The sequence below is a fragment of the Bufo gargarizans genome, chromosome 4 (genome assembly GCF_014858855.1).
Source record: "Bufo gargarizans isolate SCDJY-AF-19 chromosome 4, ASM1485885v1, whole genome shotgun sequence".
NCBI lineage: Eukaryota > Metazoa > Chordata > Amphibia > Anura > Bufonidae > Bufo > Bufo gargarizans.
This window is the reverse complement of record NC_058083.1, coordinates 302,922,464-302,934,848: the sequence shown is the minus strand read 5'-3', so window position 1 is coordinate 302,934,848 and position 12,385 is coordinate 302,922,464.

Below are 12,385 nucleotides of genomic sequence, written 5' to 3'. Positions count from 1 at the left end.
GCAGACGCGGGATGCCAAATCCCCCTGCGATTGAGCTCGGCAATCAACTTTGGCACTGTCCAATTTCTTAAGGATGAGCTGCTGTTGAGCCCCGAGATGGAAGTTCCTGGCAGGGAGATGTTATCATCCATATCGGACATGTGAGACATGTTTGACCTGAGAAAGAAAGGTGAATTATGGCTACCTATAAAAACGGAAAAAGAGGCACAGACGAATGCGGAGAGAGCGGCCGGGGGAAGGTGAGAGACTGAAGGCGTGTGAAAGTGACCAACGGATGAACCTACCTGACGGGATAGGAACGGATTTGGAAGCAGGGCTCCAAAACCTCAATAGTTTATGTTGGAACTAATGAGAAAGAACGGACCTGAGTATCGGAACTGACGGTTGACCCCGCCTCAGTAACCACCTCTAAACCGACTTACCTGGGAGCGCCTCGGAATTCCTAGACGAAACGAAGGAGAAGAAGAAAAAATAACTACTGCCCAATCTAAAGAATGGAACAAAACAACATCAGAACAGATGTAATAACCCAGGATAAACAAAGACAGACAACCTGGGCGATCCAGGAACATTGACAACCTGGGCGATCCAGGAACATTGACAACCTGGGCGATCCAGGAACATTGACAACCTGGGCGATCCAGGAACATTGATAACCTGGGCGATCCAGGAACATTGATAACCTGGGCGATCCAGGAACATTGACACCTCTGGGCGATCCAGGAACATTGATAACCTGGGCGATCCAGGAACATTGATAACCTGGGCGATCCAGGAACATTGACACCTCTGGGTGATCCAGGAACACTGACAACCTGGGCGATCCAGGAACACTGACAACCTGGGCGATCCAGGAACACTGACAACCTGGGCGATCCAGGAACATTGACAACCTGGGCGATCCAGGAACACTGACAACCTGGGCGATCCAGGAACACTGACAACCTGGGCGATCCAGGAACATTGACAACCTGGGCGATCCAGGAACACTGACAACCTGGGCGATCCAGGAACATTGACACCCTGGGTGATCCAGGAACACTGACAACCTGGGCGATCCAGGAACACTGACAACCTGGGCTATCCAGGAGGCACAAGACCCCGGGTGGTCCAGAGGACCTTAAAAATACACAGAAACCGCTGGTTAAGCAGTAAAGTGAAATCACCAACTACACATGAACCGCAAATTCTGGTATTATGATGCAATGGCAAAGGAATAGGCCGGCTAACAGTTGATGAGCATACGGAAAAAGTCCCTTATACTAAGAGATGCCCTTTTCGTCCCATCCCCCCCCCCCCTTCCTTTTTTTTTTTTGACCTGTGTATTATCGCACTGTGTTAAAAATGAGCACAAGCGTTAAGGACGGGTGCTGTGGCCCATAGATAATCTGGTGAGAACCCGCAGAGGAAACCCTGGCAGATAACTTAAATCAACTCGCAGAGCCCCAAAGCAAGCTAGCAAAGGGCACAAAAGAAACTGCGCCCCCCTGAAAATAGGAGCACTACCTGCATCACAGAACCAGAATTTGCCAATACCCCCTGTGCTACAAAACCTTGAGTGAAAACTAAGATACAGGTGAGTTTTTAAATGGCACAAATGAATGAATTTGTGCCGGCATGTGACCGACAGAACAGTTAACCAGGATGCCGCTTCCCAATTCATGCGTGCGGATCATGCTGGGGGAGAGTGGCCTCTAACTTGAACCACCAGGGGGCTAGAGACCAGGCATGAGGCACAGCTAGAGCGGAGCCAGCTGCGCCCCGATTACCTGGGAGACTGGCGAGCGGCAGTCCAGACGTCGGCGGCGCGTGTGCACGGGATACCGGAAGCAAGGACTCGGGTCGGAGAGGAAGGAGCGCGATACCGCAGGTAGGCGTGAGGCTCGGGCGCCTGGTTGAGCGATAGGTGGGGGAATAAGTAGCCAGACGCCCCTCCCATAATTGCAGGCTGATAACAGCCTTAACTATTTGTTACCACAAAGCATGAGAAATTCGGATTCAGTGCGAATTAAATTTTTCCTGAAATTCGTATCGAATTCCACTTTGTCATCTTCAATTCGCTCATCTCTAATCCTGATCTATTAAATCTATCATAGTTGGGGCACACAGATACTATATTTGGTGTAGGCTGCGATATTGATTACTAATCATAAAACATTAAATGGGATGTGGCATTATTGGGAGTTGTGATACTTCAAAAGTTCACCTGTAGATAGAGAGGGGCGATGAGTCACACCACATACTGTGCATCCAGTCACTCAGAATAGCCGCAAGATCACGAGAATTCAGCGAGATCACGCCCAAAGTTCTGATCATGTGATCAGGTCATATAAACTGGGGAGGGGGTCGATCCTATACCAAGGCCCGGTATCCGCCAAAAACAGGAGGCAGGTCCTTGTACCACCATCATCTGTGTGTCAATCCCACCATCTTAGTATAGGGCAAATTGCCCACATCCAGCAAAGTGGCTCTAGACATGATCATGATCTACCAAATCTATCATAGTTGGGGCACACAAATAGTATATTTGGTGTAGGCTTGCAATATTGGTTACTAATCATAAAACATTAAATGGAATGTGGCATTATTGGTAGTTGTGATACTTCAAAAGTTCTTCCATGATTGTTATTATTACATATCAGAGGGACACATTAATAAAAAAATTAAAAAATCCTTTTTGGGGGGCTTCAGTATATAGTGTTTTCAATTATTATGAATTTAAACCTCTCATGATACAATAGTGAATAAACAACACACAAAAGTGATAAATATCACAAAATATCCCAAATATCATAAATTCACAAGTGATTACATATGATGTAACTTCATTATATGTTTTCTAAATGACATGATTCAATAAGAAAATCAATAAAAAAAATGACAAAAACCCTACTAAAATAAAATAGCATAGTGCATAGTGAATAGTGATAGTGCTCGTGCAGTGCTCAGTGATCATGCAAGTGACAAGTGAATGAAAAATCATATACATTATAATCTTACAAATAAATGTTAAGAAATACCATATCATAACCCAAAATACTGATACCCCTAATGCCATGAATTTAAAAAAATGTCCCCCATTCTTCTTCCATCCAATAGTTGGTTCCAAGCCCTATCCATTCAATATCACAATACCACCTATAAAATCCCCCTCCCAGAGGGATAAAAAAAAGAGTAAAAAATATTTATTGTCCCCTTCCCAGATAGTTGATGCATAGCCATGTCCATTTTCTTTTTTATGTAGCCTTTATTTCCTTCTCTTAACTACACAAATCATTTCTCTGTCCGTTCTTTCTCGTGGTGACGACCCAGGTCAGAGGGGTAAGCGCAGAGAGCTGTAGGAAAGGGACAAAACAGTTGCCTTTATTAAGTCCCCTCAATGAGACAATGTTCAGAAGGGAAATCCATCTTCTCTCCTTCTTCCCCAAGGGGCATGAAAAAGCAAGGGGAAACATACGTTCCCTTGGAGATATCATGGACTTCCGGTCATGTGACAGATCTTGGTCATCCCAGGTTGATGCAGTGTTTGCAGGGGGTGCTGTGATTGGTGACAACCCGATTCAGAGGAGCAGCAGGGAGCTGAGGTCTAGACATTTGCTTTACAAAAGAATAAGAATGTGGTGAAACAGAGCCACTTTTGAGAATAACATACTGAGGAGCAAGAAATCTGAGAGATCGTTTCAGGCATCGACCATGCGAGTATCTCTCCGAGAGGAGGCAATGGGAATGAAAAGAACATTGGGGCAGAAGGAGAAAAGATGGATTTCCCTTCTGAATATTGTCTCATTGTGGGGACTGATTGAAGGCAACTGTTTTGCCCATTTCCTACAGTTCTCTGCGTTTGCCCTCAGACCTGGGTCGTCACCATGAGAAAGAACAGATTGAAAATTGATTTGTGCAGTTACGAGAAGGAAATAAAGCCACAGAAAAAATAAAATGGACATGGATGTGCATCAACTATCAGGGAAGGGGACAATAAATATTTTTTACTCTTTTTTTATCCCTCTGGGAGGAGGATTATATAGGTGGTATTGTGATATTGAATGAATAGTTCTTGAAACCAACTATTGGATGGAAGAAGAATGGAGGACTTTTTTTGACTTTATGGAATTAGGGGTATCAGTATTTTGGGTTATGATATGGTAGTTCTTCACATTTATTTGTCAGATTATAACGTATATGATTTTTGATTCACTTGTCATTTGCATGATCACTGAGCACTGGACGAGCACTCTCACTATTCACTCTTTTCCACTATGCTATTTTATTTTAGTAGGGTTTTTGTCGTTTTTCTATTGGTTTTCTTATTGAATCATGTCGTTTAGAAAACATATAATTAAGTTACATCATATATAATCACTTGTGAATTGATGATATTTGGGATATGTGACAGTTAGCAACAGCCCCCCCTTATGTTTTCCCCATTATATTTATTTGCCCCATCTCAGGAGGGCGCTCTTTGGCCCAGTTGTACTTCCCCCTTTGTTTTCCATCCTGGGAAAAGCACTCTCTCAGGTGCTACCTACGAGGAGATATCCTCCTGAGAGAGAGGCAAGTACCCAGAGACGTTTTGCCGCAGTTTCATGGAGCCCTGGGCGGGCTACAAGTTTCCACCTGGTCTGCCGGAGGAGAGGGCCAGCCAATCAGCAGGAGAGCTACGGTTGTTTACTTTTGAACGGTCTAATCCCCGAGACGCTGCTCTCCAGGACTAAGCTGATTGGCCGACCACGCACAGCTCGAGTTCAAGTGCCATATTCGAAATCCAGCGGACTAAGGCTACTTTCACACTAGCGTTCGATCGGATCCGTTCTGAACGGATCCGATCATAATAATGCAGACGGAGGCTCCGTTCAGAACGGATCCGTCTGCATTATTTTAGCATATAACAGCTAAGTGTGAAAATAGCCTCGTACGGATCCGTCCAGACTTTCAATGTAAAGTCAATGGGGGACGGATCCGCCTGAAGATTGAGCCAAATTGTGGCATCTTCAAACGGATCCGTCCCCATTGACTTACATTGTAAGTCTGGACGGATCCGCACGCCTCCGCACGGCCAGGCGGACACCCGAACGCTGCAAGCAGCGTTCAGCTGTCCGCCTGTCCGTGCGGAGGCGAGCGGAGCGGAGGCTGAACGCCGCCAGACTGATGCAGTCTGAGCGGATCCGCTCCATTCAGACTGCATCAGGGCTGGACGGCTGCGTTCGGGTCCGCTCGTGAGCCCCTTCAAACGGAGCTCACGAGCGGACCGACGAACGCTAGTGTGAAAGTAGCCTAACATGATTAAGCCTATGGAACTGCTCCTTGGATGGAGACAATCCATGCACCGGTGTATTTCGCACGATGATTGCACCGGCCCCGCTCAATGATTGCACAGCTCCGATCCGAGCGCTATTTTTCCCAAGTGTTACCCATCCCCAGAGCCATCTGGGGATATATATTGTGTCAAATGATAATGTGTGTAACCATGTAAAAAGTGTCATGTTTGTAAAGGCACCCTGTAGTATGGGAGAGAAGGTGAGTCAGATTAATCTTATCCTTATCTCCCAGACATAGCTGCGCCAAGGCTGTGTCCTATTGTTCTGTCCCTAGACCCCCTGTTGGGTCCAGGTGTATATAAGGCCTGGTGCAGGCACTGTTAATAAAATCCATCTGATTCATTCTTAACTAAGTTTTGGCTAGTTATTGGGTGAGCTATCCTATGCTGGAGGGTTTCAAGGCGCAGGAAGGAGCTGTACAAAGGGTACTCAGCCGGAGTACCAGCGGCTTCATAACAGGATATTTTGTGATTATTTTTTTTTTTTTTACGGGAAATGACATAGGTGGCTCCCAAAAGATAATAAGACGATGTACAAGAGGCATTATTGTGGAAAAAAAAAAACATTTTATCAGCTTTTATTTACATTTGAGCAAAAAATACAAGATGTTCCGCACTGTGGTGGCAATGTCTCAAGGCACACTGCTGGGTTCCACTTCTCCAGATAAAGCACACAAAAGCTTGCTTGGCCTTTGCAAAAGCTCATCTGGACAAAGAATAAGACTTCTGGTCTTCTGTGTTATGGTCAGATGAAACAAAAATTGAATTGTTTGGTCACAATGATGTTTCCTTCATTTGGCGTAAAAAAGGAGAAGCCTTCAACCCAAAGAACACCATCTCAACTGTCAAACATGGTGGTGGGAACCTAATGCTTTGGGGGGGGGGGGGGTTTCAGCCAATGGACCACAGAACCTAATCACAGTAAACAGCACCATGAAAAAAGAGCAATACATGAGGATTCTCAACGACAACATCAGGCAGTCTTCAGAAAAACTTAGCCTTGGCCACCAGTGGACATTTCAGCATGACAATGACCCAAAACACACAGCAAATATGGTGACGAAATGGTTAGCAGACAACAACATTAACGTTTTGGAGTGGCCCAGCCAGAGTCCAGACTTAAATCCAATTGAGAATCTGTGGAGGGAGCTAAAGATCAGGGTGATGGCAAGAAGACCCTCCAACCTGATAGATTTGGAGCTCATTGCTAAAGATGAATGGGCAAAAATACCTGTGGAGACATGCAAAAAACTGGTCTGCAATTATAGGAAGCGTTTGATTGCTGTAATAGCCAATAAAGGCTTTTCTATTGATTATTGAGAAGTGTATGAATACTTTTGGACTGGACACTTTTTGCTCAAATGTAAATAAAAGCTGAGAAATGTTTTTTCCACAATAATGCCTCTTGTACATCGTCTTATTATCTTTTGGGAGACACCTATGTCATTTCCCGTCAAAAAATTACTTGCTGGTTGAATAAAAGTAACTTTAAGTTAAAATTTGCCAGGGTTATGAATAATTATGGGCAGCACTGTATGTGTTTTTTTTATATAGTGTATGTAAACTTCTGGTTTCAACTGTACGTATTTACAATCATTGGGATTAATTGAGATAGGAGAATATATTACAATCACCACATTCAGATTTTTTATCCAGTATTACTATTTGTGATTTTCATTTGTGTTTTTTATTTAGATATTTTTAAAATATTAAAATGATATAATGTACAATTAATGCAATGCAGATTATTTTTTCATGCTATACTAGATGGTAGAGTGCCTGCCATTGTGGCAGGCACAGCACTATGGAATGCCTTTTGCGCTGTGAAATTAGAAGAATTTTGCTATCTCTGACCTTTAGTCCAACCAGACTGTCAATTACTCTGTAATTCCTATAGCACTGTTCTATGGAAACAGTAGGTTTAAAGAGCACACCAAATGCTTGAAAATAACTTTTTTATTAACTTCAACTTTTCTTCATATAACACTGCCGCCTCCGCAGCAGATAGTCCATGTACATAACACGTGTTGAATAGATATCACAAAATAGAGGTATGATTAAGATGGTGGTTCAACTGTTCAATCTTGTCAATCAACATAAAATGGTGGATATATTTCTCTCTTCAGTATCTGTATGTCACTTTAAGTTATTTAAGCACTTTATGATCTCTCTGAGAGGTATATCTGAGGTCTAACTTATAGTTCTGCGTGCAGTATGCAGTAGGCAGTGACTATTTGCAGATTAGTTGAGTATGATCTGGTATGGTTGTATGCAATTTGGATTGCTATATGAAATCTGAATGCTTGCAATTTGTAGCTTGCAATTTGTATTTGCAATTGCATGGTTGCAATTGTATTTGCAATTGGTTTTCCAACTGGTGGAGCTGTAAGTAAACACATATATATCTAGTTCAGTATACAGTTCTAAACACAACACTAATAATAGGAACATTATATAACTGTTTTAAATACCTATTTTGGCCTCTTGTTCCCATAAAACTGGACTCACATTGGAGTGAATGTCTCTTCAGCTCCTGTCTCTGGTGAATAATGAGTCTAGCAGCTCCTGCTAGGGGAATTCCCAGACAGGCTGTGTGTGAGGCTGGCTGTGATTGGTGAAAACTCATGCTGTATGAGAAGCTGGCTGTGACTGGTCTAGACTTCTGCCCAGCAACAACAGATGAACACCATACTTTCTGTTGTTTCTGCTGTGTCACTGAGCTTACCTTTCATTACCAAATTAATCTTAAAGGCATATTATCTTTTTCTGCTTCTGTGAACACAAAATATATAACCATTATATGACATTCAAAACATGATGTCACAGTAAATAACTGCTTTTGTCTTTAACACATAAACATAGGAACTGTATTAAGTTTTTTTAGCAGGTCTAGCTGTATACACATATAAGCTATACTAGCAACCTAGGACAGGTCCTAGCTGGCCAGCTACAGCCATTAAAGCGATTTCCAATACTTTAAATATTAATTGGCATTGGGTGCACTAAGGACAGAGCACCTTATTCCAGAAGTCTAGAAAGTTGAGCCACTGTACTATTATTATGACACAACATGCTCTTGGAAATACCCACAATTTTACAGGCTAGTTTTGAAAATAAAATTAGGCATGATATTTGTGACCCTAGAAATAATGTCCTTGTACCTCGGCAGTGAATAATCCCAAGACAGACTATTCCTGAAGGTGCCATACACATTAGTGTATTGTCAACCGGATCCATGGAGAATGAGAGGTTTGGCCAACAATCTAATGTGTGAGGAGATCTTGACTCTCCCCGACAGATAATGTTATTGGAGAGAAGGATCAGGCAAAGTAAATAGCCCTGATACTTTTGATTTCCTAAAAGATAAGCTGCCGCCTCTCCCCTTTGAATACACATACTGTATACATTTGGCCGAGTTGGATGGGGGAGCAAGGAGGAAAATGATCATTTGGCCCAAAGTGTTTGAATCCACAGATAGAAATAAATAAGCGGCACTCACCATTCGATGCAAATATTTATTTTATGCTGGGTACAGAGAGGGGAAGAAATAACAGTGCAATCACAAGAACATGGTGACGGCCGTTTTGCGTATCACCGCTTCATCTGGCCATACTGAAAAACCCCTTTTCTGTATGGCCTTTATGCGCCACACATGCTAACTTAGGCGTGTAATGCTGGCGTGGGCTGTTGCACATCATTGCGGGTGCAGGCCACGTCAGCAATTGGGGGGTGTGTCAATGTTTCGAGTGAGGTATCAGTGAAACAATATAAGCAATAAAAAACATACATATAATATTGAATCATCACAGAAAGACATTCATATCAAGTTTTTCATTCAGTTCCGGAGGACCGGTGGCATTTGAGCGCAAAATCCATCTGCCTTCTTATCTTAATAATTCCCGTCCTCTATCGCCACCTCTCAGTGGATTCTGAACAACCTCTAAGCCTGAAAATCTGAGGACTGAACTATCCCCATTATGTACGGACTGTATATGTTCTATGAGGCGCGGGACACCCTTGCCAGTGGTGATTGAGTGTATGTGTTCACGGATACATTCAAAAAGGCAGCGGACCGTCTTGCCAATGTAGATTCTACCACATTTACACAGGATTAGGTAAACTAGATATTTACTCCTGCATGTAATTAGTGTGTTCACTTTATGGTTAATACCTCCGAAAGATATGTATGACCACTGTGGATTGAACCTGCAAAAAGAGCAGCTGCTGCACCTTTTATTGCCTTTGGGTGAACAACCATCTAGCTAAGTATAATTTTTTATTTCTTTGAAATGTCTGCGTACCAATTTGTTACGCAAGGTATGGCACCTCCTAAATGCAATCAGGGGGCGGACGTCTTTCATATCTTTCAGATTGGTATCACTTGCTACAATATTCCAGTTATCTCTGATGACATTTTTAATGATATCGGCCATTGGACTATACCTAAATGAAAATACGAAGGGACGGGGTGTCCCACTGGTTGTTGTTTTTTGTGGGGGCTCAGGGCAAGGGTGGGTTTTTTGGCCTACAGCAGTCGCTTTTTCCATGGCTGTGTTAAGTAGTTTAAGGGGATAACCCCTTAGTCTTAAGCATGTTTTCAGATCCATGGCTTGCTTGTTATAACTATCCTCTGATTTATTTATACGTGCCAATTACCTGAATTGGCCATAGGGTACTGCACTTTCACAGCTGTCGGATGATAACTAGAATAATGTAAAAGAGAATTGGTTGCCGTGGGTTTTCTGAAACCCTCGGTCACCAATTCTCCATTGCTCACTGAGATGAGCATGTCAAGAAACTCCAGTTTATCCCCTCCGAATTTATAAGTAAAGCGCACGTTCATATCATTCTCCCTATTCAAATGGTTCACAAATTGCTTAAAGGGAACCTGTCACCAGTTTTATGGTGTCCTAACTAAGGGCAACATAAATAAGTGACTGATTCGCTTAGCAAAATGCTGGGTCACTTTCTTTAATTGACCCAGTCAATCTGCCAAGATCTTGTATTGAAAAGCTCCAGCTGATAATGATGAGTCATGAATATTCATGAGCTCCTGACTCTCCCCGTCCACCTGCTGCTGAGTGACAGTTTATTTCCATATGAATCAGCAGCAGGTGGGCAGGGGAGTGGCTACAGCTCTGAATTAAATATACGCTGGACTCGATGACATCATGCCGGACTCGAATCAGCTCATTAGCATGCGGCAGCTTTGTGTGTATATTATGAGGTAACCATCTGTCACACCAGTAAGTGAATACATCTAAGGCACTTTTTAGTAGTTAATGATTGTATATAATTAGTTAGATTATAATCAAATATCCACATGACAGGTTCCCTTTAAACATGTGTTCAGTGCCCCGCCATACGATGAACACATCGTCTATGAAACGCAGGTATGTCTGTATATATTTAATGTAAGGGTTGGACAAAGAATACACATATCTATCCTCGAACCGTGCCAGGTACAGGTTGGCAAATGTACATGCGACCGGGGTACCCATCGCTGCACCAACATTCTGTCTAAACCACGCATTCCCGAACATAAAGGTATTATTTTTCAAAATTAATTCCAGACCGTTTTTTATGAAACTCTTAAAGACCTCACTTTTGTCTGTATTTTCTAGAATTTCTATCACTGCTAGAATACCTCTATCCTGGGGGATGCGCGTATAAAGACCCTCCATAGCCAGGGACACCAAATGAAACGCCTCCCGCCACTGGAAAGAGTCCAGTGCCCGGAGGAGGTCATATGTGTCCCTAAGATGTCCCTAAGATAAAAACCATTTTTACTAACGGTCTCAATAGCCAGTCTATTTATCTGGACAATGGTTCGGTCACTGACCCCACTCCAGAGACGATTGGTCTCCCGGGGGGGGGGGGGTCAGTGACTTGTGGACCTTCGGGAGAAAATAACATGTCGGTCTTGTCGGATACATGGTAAACAGTTTTTCAGCTTTATTTTTAAATAGCATGTTCGCATTAACATACGTATGCAGAAAGCTCCTTAACAGCTTTTGTATTTTTTAAGTTGGATCACTCAGTAGTTTTTCATAAGTCAGAGTGTCATTGAGCTGTCTGTGGGCCTCTGCCACATAGTATTCTTTACTGAGTAGTACTATGTTTCCCCCCTTGTCTGTCGGCTTAACAACATCTTCTTGTAACTGTAACCATTTAAGTGCTTGCTCCTCTCCTCAAGAGATATTATGGTTTGCTTGGGGGTAAATCAAAGATTTAACTCCTTCAAGCACCTTTTGTTGAAAGACATCGATGCTATTGCCGGCGGGCAAGGGGGGACAAAAAGTGGAGGGGAGTCCACCGGTAAATTTTGGAACATCTCCCAACTCCGGAGGGGTATCAAAACTTGCTTCAGCCAACCATTCTAGACAGGAAATCTCTGTCTGGGTAAAGTTGGCATGTGTGCTGAAGCCTAAAGGGCCAATTGCTGCGGGTCGCAGGGTTGAGGAATCATAGATTTTTCTAAGGTTCAATTTCCTAGTAGCTTTAAAAAGATCAATTTCAAAATCTATCGGATTGAAGCCCTCCACTAGGCTGTAGTTAAGGCCTTGGTTAAGAACCCTCACACAGTCAGGTGGTAGCTCCACACCCGATAGATTTAGCATTATATTTTCCGTTTACTCTAAAGTGGTCTCCTCGACTATCGTCGCCAGGAGACTTGTTTGCTTTTGTATCCCTGTTTCCTTGACCTGCTCCCTTTTAGCAGTGAGGTCTTTAAGAGTTTCATCAAAAACGGTCTGGAATTAATTTTGAAACATAATGCCTTTATGTTCGGGAATACGTGGTTTAAACAGAATGTTGGTACCGTGATAGGTACCCCGGACCCGGTCGCATGTACATTTGCCAACCTGTACCTGGCACGGTTCGAGGATGGATATGTGTATTCTTTGTCCAACCCTTACATGAAATATATAAAGACATACCTGTGTTTCATAGACGATGTGTTCATCGTATGGGAGGGCACTGAACACACATTTAAGCAATTTGTGAACCATTTGAATAGGGACAATGATATGAACATGTGTTTTACTTAAAACTTTGGAGGGGATAAACTGG